The sequence below is a fragment of the Misgurnus anguillicaudatus genome, chromosome 12 (genome assembly GCF_027580225.2).
Source record: "Misgurnus anguillicaudatus chromosome 12, ASM2758022v2, whole genome shotgun sequence".
NCBI lineage: Eukaryota > Metazoa > Chordata > Actinopteri > Cypriniformes > Cobitidae > Misgurnus > Misgurnus anguillicaudatus.
In genome coordinates, this window is record NC_073348.2 from 25,950,206 (window position 1) to 25,960,763 (window position 10,558).

The 10,558-nt window shown below is 34.9% G+C and overlaps 2 long non-coding RNA genes across 2 annotated transcripts; both read left to right on the forward strand.

The window, feature by feature from the left end:
* The first annotated feature begins 1,878 nt into the window (after positions 1–1,878).
* LOC129445870 (uncharacterized) lies at positions 1,879–7,525 on the forward strand. The gene is made up of 3 exons (XR_012372599.1): positions 1,879–2,171; positions 2,346–2,621; positions 7,397–7,525. It is a non-coding gene; the product is annotated as an uncharacterized lncRNA (long non-coding RNA).
* LOC129451292 (uncharacterized) lies at positions 2,994–7,057 on the forward strand. Its single transcript, XR_012372598.1, has 5 exons — positions 2,994–3,244; positions 3,606–3,689; positions 5,612–5,686; positions 5,953–6,102; positions 6,637–7,057. It is a non-coding gene; the product is annotated as an uncharacterized lncRNA (long non-coding RNA).
* Positions 7,526–10,558: the final 3,033 nt, after the last annotated feature.

Consider the following 10,558-nt stretch of genomic DNA (forward strand, 5'->3'; position numbering starts at 1 on the left):
TGTTGTTTACACAGTATAAATTTATAAAGGTGCGACTATTAACCAATAAAACTACCTTAGAAATTGCTATTAAATTTTTTTCTTATTATGAAGCATATAATAAATAATACTGCATGATAGAACACAGTTAAATCAGCTGCAACAACATAAACAAACGACTTTTGTGGACAATGTCTGGTAGACTTCCACATTGAATCAATAACAACAGAGTCCTTTACAGAAGTTTATTTCTGATAACCTTTGTTTATATATGAAGAGTTTGGTTCCAAAACGCAATAAATCCATTTTGACAAATTTTGGTAAAAACGTGTTTTCTATACCAAGAAAGTGACAAGATGAAAACAACTATTTTCTGTTACAAACTTTCACACAGCATCTTTAGGTTATAAAAACATAAAAAATTCAAATCCTTAAGTTGATTTTCAAAGATTTATTATAAAAACGGATTATTTTTTCCAAAAAAGGCAATAAATCCATGACAAGTTTTTATTCAAAATGCTATAAATCTATTGAATCAATAGCCTATATAAATGTGCATTCATCTTTGCCATGTTATATTCATTTAGTTGACTAGTTGTACACACTAATTAAAAATATAAACATTAATGTTATTAATCAAAACACTTACTTTGTCATATTAAGAACCCTGTCATTGCGGTTACTTGACGTCTTCGGTTAACGTCTTTCACAGCGATCATCTGTAAAATGTTTTTGGTCCTGCTCGATTTTCGTTGACTTTGAGTAAAATAATGGAAAGTTTTTCATAAGATCCTCTGGGGTCAATGTGTTAGCATGAGAAGCTTGATGCTGTCGGGAGAACAAGCACCCGTCTCCCGAGTGCCTCTCAGGGAAATTGTTAGATGCTGATGGCTTACGTTTCTTTCCCATCACAGAAAACCATCACAGGTTTATCAATGCAATTAAAGTATTATTTTGTTTTGTTTGTTGATCACGTAGTACAAAGTAGATGAGGAAAACCAGGACTCCGTGTACTCAGCGCGTCCGCCATTGTTTGTTTACATTGCGTGAACGTTGGGCTGTAATATCAGAAATGGAGTTATTGCGTTCTGTAAAAAAGGGGGAGTGGCGTTTGTCGCATTTTGGGAAAAAAGGGAGAAAAGATGACAGAATAACACGGCGGATATTGGATTTTGCGTAAAATTAAAAATTTACTTTTAACTACTGACCTGATATAATGCTGATTTTGGCAGTAACTCATTTTTTTCAAAAATGTCGTTTATTGCGTTTTGGAACCAAACTCTTCATATCATATTTAATGTGTGTCAACTATTGCTAACGCTTGCTACACTAAGCTAACGTTACTGTGTAAAAAATGTATACAATGTTAGCTACAGGTCCTTAACCAATTTAACTCTGCGGACCCTGTAACAGGTCCAAAATGTATTATTATTACTTAATATAAAATATTCCTTTAATTTTTAATGGTCTGTCATGGACCCAGTACCAAATACTGTATGAGATACTGTTTGAAAGCTGCATTTTCTTTGGTTGTGTGCATGAAGGTTGTGTGGCTGCCAAACCTCCACATAGTTGTGATCTATGCTCGTCATCTCCCATTGTCTTTAGCAAACCAAAACATTTTATTTTCGACCAGGTGTTTCTTTCAGTGATAGACAGTTTAGCCACTAGTCAGGCCGATAAATAAATTCTGACTGAAGGTTCAGTTCGGTTCAGGCGTGCAACTGACAACACGTCTGAGTCTGACAAAACTGTCTATACAGTATTTATTTTACTACATTACAAGCTGTCACCTCATTCTACTGCTTCTCTGATTAGTTTCATTTTTCAAGAAAATGACTAATTAAGGAAGTAAGGATTCTTTAGAAAAATTGCAAAAAAAAACAGCCAATAGGATACCACATTCTTCACCACAGTAGTGGTAAGGTCTTAAGTAAAAACTCAAAAGCAGAACTCTTTACGGCAGCGCAGAACATCTTAATATAAAACACACAATACCAACTTCCAGTGATAAATCCAACAGACTGTCAAAATATTTGCCAATATGAACATTACTGGGAAACAGGATATAGACACAGAAGATGGTGAGGAGATGAGTATCTATGTCAATGTAGAAGAAATAAACAATTATGATGTCTGTAGAGGAACAGAGGACACCGTCACCAAGACAAAACCAACATCTCAACACACAGGTACTGTACATTTACTATTACAGCTGTTTTTGTATACTAAAATAAAATGTGTATTTATATGCAAAAATGGGAACATTGTCAGATTTTCAAAAGAGAATAGAAAATTATAAAGGTTCATAAACATTTTAACACAACTGTATTTAAAAACAATATCTGTATATTTGTCATTTTCAGGAAGTGGGAGTGTGAGAAGTTACAGATCAGTTACAGTGTGTTTGGTGCTGCTGTGTGTTCTTCTACTGACTGCAGTCATAGTGCTGTGTGTCCTCATCAATACAAACAATCAACAATTTAACATCAAGAACAAAAACATCACAGAAGAGAGAGACCAGCTCCTATTAAAGTACAAAAATTTGACAAAAGAAAATGAAAGATTATTAACCAACAATAACAACCCAAATGAACAACAAAACCAGTTAATCCAGCAGATAAAGGCAATAATGAAGACAGGTATTCTTCAAATGAACTAAAATTACACCGATGAGCCATATGACCACCTGCTTAATATGCCCATGCAGCAAGGCATTGACATGATCAACATGGAATTATCTGGTACCATAATTCAAACAGCAGGTCCTCCAAATCCCATGATCATGGCCCACTCCTTAACGATTCCTTGATGAACCATTACTAATAGGGATTCGTTCACCACTGTTGATATGTACTCACTACAGTGGCATCGGAACAACTATAGGGCGAGCTGTTTCTGAGACAAAAGTTCCAATCTGACCTCTATCAAACTCCGATAAATCGTCAGCTTTTCCCATTCACATCAAACAGTCTACTGAAAGTATGCTGCTCTAGGAAGCTTGGTAGTCATACACTGTAACAAATTTCTGTAGTTTTCACAGCATTATTACTGTAAAATGAGCAAATGCTTACTGTAGAACTTGTATACAGCATGTTGCTGTAGATCTGCAAAGCATCATGGTCTTTTTTCAACGGCGGGTAAATTCTACAGTAAAAATATTTTTCCTGTGAATCACAATACAGCAATTTCTAAAGGATTTTTTTCTTCAGCCAAGGAAAGCTACGAGATTCCACACTTTCATCTGAATTTTTACTTCAGAAAGGTAAATTTGCTAATTTAATTCCAAAGTTTACTCTTGTAAAGTCTGTTTGTTCAACTTTAAGAGTGCACTGAGAGAGAATGAGCAGCACACTTCACCGTCTTGTGTGTGCATTTTGTAATTTTATTACCACAAATATATAATTCTGCATGATTTCGATATATTTTCTAGTTTGGCAACATTTTATAACGTCATTAGTTTAGAGAAGGATAATAATTTAATAATAATAGTAATTGGCCGTGTCTCAATGCTTGTTTCAGAATATTAACAATTATAAAGTTGACTGTTATTCTTTGTTAATAGTAAATTGTTTAATATGCTTATGACTTGCGAATCTAATGCTCAGTTAACTTAAATAAACCAGGGTTGATGACGTATGCGAGTGCGACCTCCGCAGGCTGAAACCAGTCTCTCGAGCTGAAAGAAAACGCAGCTGAGGAGATATGAGGTAAGACTTATCCAGTCTTTAATTTAATTATAGCGTTAGCATTGTGAACCAAAATTAATTTAAAAGTGTGTATTTTTGTATTTATTGGCGCGATATTCGTTTAAATCTCACGTTTTTTGTCTTGCTCGCTTACGTTGCTGCCTGAGGAAACAGAGCGGGCCGATTCGAAAGAAAGCATAACACACATTTTTCATAATTTCACGATTGTTTTACCGTTTCTTGGTCACAAAGTGTAGTTTTAGGACTAGTTCAGTCGAGAATGTATATGTATTATATTTAAATCTGCAGTCGATTGGTAAAGATAGCGCCTGTTTGAACGTTTGCTTAGTGAGATTCGGTACGAATGAGAACCAAAGCATGAGCGGACATCAGTGTTCACTCGCCCCGCTGACCACCGCCCTCTCTGGGCTTCATTTCTGACAGATATTCCCTGGCTCTCATGTTGGCATTGTTTGTTTATGATCGTCAAAATGAGATCAAATCAGCAGTATTTGGTGTCATAATGAAACTATTAATCGTTTTCTTATTCATATTTAGTGTCTTTTGTGTTTGTTATTGTTTTGGCGCGAGGTGAAAGTTAATAAAACTATAATTTTACAATGTTACTATGCTTTCCCATTTATTCTTAACGCGATACGAGCACTCGATTATTATTACACCTTGTTCTTGTCAGTACTATATAAAACGGTTATTTATCAGTGTCAGAGAGATGTTTTTGCATGCTGCTTTTAAACATATCAGTGGCAATATCTCATATCATGTTTTAATAGCCACGTCACGATAAAATAAATGATCAATGTCCACATTTAAAAGCTGCGGTGCTTACCTGCAGTTCCACGGTGTTTTCGCGTTCTGATAAGAGATATTGCTTCAGAAAAAAATAGTTTACATTCCTCTTTCCAAGTCCACACGATGTGACAAGACATAACTTCCATTAAAGGTGCAGTGTGTAATTTTTAGAAGGATCTCTTGACAGAAATGCAAAATAATATACAAAACTATATGATCAGGGGTGTATAAAGACCTTTCATAATGAACCGTTATGTGTTTATTAACTTAGAACGAGACTTTTTATCTATATACACTGAGGGTCCCATTACATGGAAGTCGCTGATCTTTGACGGAATAGTCGCTTCCGATTGGGATTCACAGACTGATTTACGAGCTATAGGCTTGTCGCGATAGTCTGTGAAACGGTGATTACTGGTGCTTCAGCCTCTCACCCTTTAGATCACTTGCCCACCGCGACACCGTCTTTCACCAACGTTTTGATATTTTTCTTGTAATTAAATCATTTAGTTTCGTTAGAGAGAGCAAACACTTACAACTGAATGGTCTTACTCGTTTTTGTCATAATATTTATTGGGCCGGGCGTATGCAAGCGCTGCATTTAAACAGTTGCGTGATTCAAAAGTGAAAGTAAAATGCGCACGTCTGCATGAGCATTTATAAGCCCCTCCCACACGGTGATATCGGTATCATCGGATTTGTCACGTGCTGATTAACCGGTGGGAAAATTCTGTCACCGCAGCAACCCTAACGAGCTAGTGAACTAATGAGATGGCGCGTCTGTGTTTGTCCGTGTTTGCGTGCAGTTTTTCCATTCAGAGATGAGGCTGTTTAAAGGACCTCCATTCACTAGGTGGCAGAATGATACGAAAGGTGAAGCGGTTACTGTGCCGTTATCAGTAGAATATCGCATAGCTCTTAGCCAATCAGATTCGAGAACCAGAAAGAACTGTTGTATAAATTAATATATCAAACATGTTAAAGTGCACAGAAACCATGCAACAGGAAGAAGCTGTTTTTCTCTTGGTTGATGCAAGTTATTTTTGTACAGTATTGACACACTTTTACTCTTATGAATATTGTACTTGTGATTTCTAAAAGTTATTTTTTTGTTTGTTTATTTTGTGTTACAGGAAACTTCCACCTACAGTAAGCAGATGCTGAGGCCCAGATTTCCATGCTAAGCACTCCAAGGCTCATCATGCTCGGTATGATCCCAGCACTCAACATAATAGATGCCAATTTTAGGGGTTACTTCATCTATAAAGCGTATTTGTATCAAGTCACTGTGTGAACAAAGTTTTATGTCATCTTGCACGTATATTCCAAAATTCTCTAGTGGTTATTGATCTAATAGGAAAGAAAGAGGTAGTTATGTAGGGCTAGTGTTTTCAATTAATTTTTCTTATGTAAAATAGTAAACCATATCAGATTGAATACTGTGCAATGTCAACTTTTATTTAATATTTTTTAGGAGAGTCCAATCTGAGGGCAAAAAATGGATGCTTTCCAGCGAGTGCTGAGTTCTCCTCCAATTGAGTGACGGTTGTGATTTCACTTCTGCTCTAGCCTTTTTGCGTCATACTATGTATGAGGCAGCCACTACATTGGGATTTATCCAGAGGTAAGCACTTATTTGTTTTTTTATATAGTTTTGACTAAGAATGGGAACAAATATTTGAGTACTCATTCTTTAACCAACTACCCGATTAGTAAAATACTTCTTAAAGTGTTTTTTTTTTAAATGAACTGTTGTGTTATTGTTAAATATCAAACGTTTAATTTAACTCGCCATGCAAAAGGTAGAAAAGCAGCACAGCTAGTCTAATACAGTGGCAGCCGGTGACTTCTTTTTTCGAGGGCGTTTGTCACAACATGTATGTAGCCCATCATGTGTGTGGTTCGTCATTTCAAAATATGTGTTTGGCGCGTCGAGTGAAACAATACTTTTCCATTCACAAATTAACAAATATTTACCATAAATTTCACTGTTGTATCACTAACTGTAAACTGTAAACTCCACAAACCACCAACAGAGCATATAAAAAAATTAAAATTGTTTATTTAAAAGTAAATCACTGCGAAGTAAACTTTTATGTATATGTCATCAACCCGTCTGTCTTGCTTTTACATTAATAGTCAATTTCTTTCATTACAGGGTAGAGTCCAGCCCAGGAAGTCAACTAGTTCATGTCCAGATTTAAAAGAATAATATTTCTGAAAAAAAGGTCTTGGAGAAAAACAATATTCAGGTTTGAAATCCTGCTGTAAATGTAAATCATTTAACTTTTATGCATTTGTAATTTACCAGAAACTTTTTAATAAATATTGATTGTTTTGTGTGTTCAGAAAAAAAGTGTTTTTGTATGTTCAGAAAAGTGTTGAAATTAAATGAAACATTCACAGAAAAATGTTAACATATTTAAAAAAAATGTATATGTTCAGAAAAGTTTTGAGATGTTCACAGAAAAAATGTAACACAAAAAAATGTATGCTATGCTATTTTTAATTTATGAATTTTTGTAATTTAAAGTGATAAAATAAATGGCATTTTTGTGACAAACAGTGTCTTCATTTTACAGTACACAAAATAAATGCAGTAATCCCTATTACAGTAGTAGTTATGAAATACAGTACTGTGATTATTACTTTAAAAGAGTTTACAGTAATTTTAATTTTACTGCAATTACATTTACAGTAAGAATACTGTGAAATGAAATACAGCAACTTACTAGCTAATTGCTGCCAGCAAGTTACTGTATTTTTCACAGGATTCTTTTTACAGTGTACTCCTAACATAATGGCTTATCTGTGTATATCAAATATTTTATATCATACACAAGAGTATAAAAAGCATCATAAACTGCATAATTTGGTGTGGGTAGGAAGTGTTTTAGCTGAACTGTTTGTGTTTACAGATGGATGGAAGGTATATCAATCCAGTTTGTACTTCATTTCATCTGCGTATAAGAACTGGACTGAGAGCAGAAGATACTGTAGAGAGAGAGGAGCAGATCTGATCATCATTAACAACAAAGAGGAACAAGTGAGTGAAACAAAGTATCTGCTGCATGTGTTAGGAAATCAGTAAAAACTTATATATGTTTTAATACAAAAGTATATTTTTTTACTTTTAGGATTTTATCCGAAACAATTCTGGTATGGAACTACTCTGGCTCGGTCTGACTTACAGTAGTGTTGAGGGCAAATGGAAATGGGTGGATGGCAGCACAATGAACTCTAGGTGAGAAATCAATTAATTAAACTGTATATTGTCCAATAATTGATTATCACAGTCAGTTTCATATCACACAGAAAACAACACTGAAAATGTAATGATTATTTGTTGTTTCAGTTTCTGGGGGTCTAATGAACCTAGTGGCCTTACATCAAAGATCTGTGCTGCATCTTATATAAATTGGTGGTATGATTACTCATGTGCTAATGCTTTTAAATGGATCTGTGAGAAAAACATTTTTTTGATTCTAAAATTTCTAGGGGATATTACATTGCCAGAAATGTCATAGATCACTTTTTGTGTCTGCAGCAGTGCTCTCTTGATAAAAATCATACAGTATAAAATCTAAATATTGTTTTATTGTTGATAAATTGTTTGTACACATGCATAACTTTATATGTAGCTTTAAGCTTTTTGTACTTGCTGGATGTCACATGATCTCAGGTGGTCACACATACCACTAATGGTTTCATTTAATTGTTTTAACTACTATTTAAAAAATAAGGGGATAAAAAGAAAGCAGTGGTTACATGAGTTGCTTGACTGTAAAAAAAATTTGTTACATGGTTGCTTTAATTTAACTTCAAAGTAAAATATTAGTTGTCTGTAAGTTTTACACAACTTTTTTACTCAACTCAAAATTTTAAGGCAAACTTAACTTTTGAGTTAAGTTTGCCAACTCTGGCTTCAGGTAAGAGGCAGCACAGCTGTTGTGCTTCTCCTTTCAAATAAACAGGTCGTGTAACTGGCAATTTTGAGAGAAATATATATATATATATATATATATATATATATATATATATATATATATATATATATATATATATATATATATATATATATATATATATATAAGCAATATCGCTCGAGTAGGAGTGTGATATAGCTCTATATCATCACGGCTGTGATTAGGCCAGAGGCACGAGGCCGAGTGCCGGAGGCAATCACAGCCGTGATGATATAGAGCTATATCACACGACTCCGAGAGCGATATTGCTTTTATACAACAGTTCGACGGCACACGTTTGAAAAACAAAAACTAGAAACAACAACGGAGCTATTTTAAAAGCCTCTTTGTTTGAGAACTACTTCTTCCGCCACGGATTTGAGGGCAGCCAGAATGACAGGTAAAACTTTCGGCTGCTTTGAAGCTCAACTCAATGGACGGAAAAGTTGTTTCTTTATATTACCGTTTCTTGGTCACAAAGTGTAGTTTTAAGATTAGTTCAGTCGAGAATGTATATGTATTATATTTAAATCTACAGTCAATTAGTAAAGATAGCGCCTATTTGAACGTTTGCTTAGTGAGATTTGGTACGAATGAGAACCAAAGCATGAGCGGACGTCAGTGTCCACTCGCCCCGCTGACCACCGCCCTCTCTGGGCTACATCTCTGAAAGGGATTCCCTGGCTCTCATGTTGGCCTTGTTTGTTTATGATCGTCAAAATGAGATCAAATCAGCAGTATTTGGTGTCATGATCAAACTAGTACTTTTTTTATTCATATTTAGTGTCTTTTGTGTGTTATTGTTTTGGCGCGAGGTAAAAGTTAATAAAACTATACTTGTGTAACGTTACTATTGCTTTCTCATTTATTCTTAACGCGATACGAGCACTCGATTATTATTATTAAACTTTGTTCTTGTCAGTACTATACAAAACGGTTTTTTATAAGTGTCAGAGAGATGTTTTTGCATGCTGCTTATAAATATATCAGTGGCGATATCTCATAACATGTTTTAATAGTCACGTCACGATAAAGTAAATGATCAATGTCCACATTTAAAAGCTGCGGGGCTTACCTGCAGTTCCACTGTGTTTTCGCGTTCTGATAAAAGATATAGTTCCAGAAAAAAACGAGTGTTTATATTCCTCTTTCCAAGTGTTAATCGTCCACACGATGTGACAAGACATTTCTCCCATTAACTTTAACGTAACATACAAGAGTGCTGATCTTTGACGGAATAATAACTTCTGATTGGGGATTTACAGACCGATTTATGAGCTAGTAAACTAATAAGACACACGGAGAGTGATTCAAACAGCGCGTCTGTGTTTTTCCATTCAGAGATGAGCCTGCTTAGGACCTCCATTCACTAGGTGGCGGAATAATACGAAAGGTGAAGCGGTTACAGTGCCGTTATCAGCACAATATCGTATAGCTCTTAGCCAATCAGATTTGAGAACCAGAAAGAACTGTATATATATATATGAAGAGTTTGGTTCCAAAACGCAATAAACGCCATTTTTGAAAAAAATGAGTTACTGCCAAAATCAGTATTATATCAGGTCAGTAGTTAAAAGTAAATAATTAATTTTACGCAAAATCCAATACCCGCCGTGATATTCTGTCATCTTTTCTCCCTTTTTTCCCAAAATGCGACAAACGCCACTGCTCCTTTTTTACAGAATGCAATAAATCCATTTCTGATATTACAGCGGACCATTCACGCAATGTAAACAAACATGGCGGCGCGCTGAGTACACGGAGTCCTAGTTTTCATCATCTACTTTGTACTTCGTGATCAACAAACAAAACAAAATAATACTTTAATAGCATTGCCAAACCTGTGATGGTTTTCTGTGATGGGAAAGAAACGTAAGCCATTAACAGCTAATAATTTCCGCGAGAGGCACTCGGTTGCTTGCTCTCCAGACAGCATCAAGCTTCTCATGCTAAAACATTGTGTTCTTAATATAACAAAGTAAGTGTTTTGGTTAATGCCATTAATGTTTATTTTTTAATCATTGTATACCACTAGTCAACTAAATAAATATAAAATGGTAAAGATGAATGCACATTTATACATTGATTTAATAGATTTATAGCATTTTGAAATAA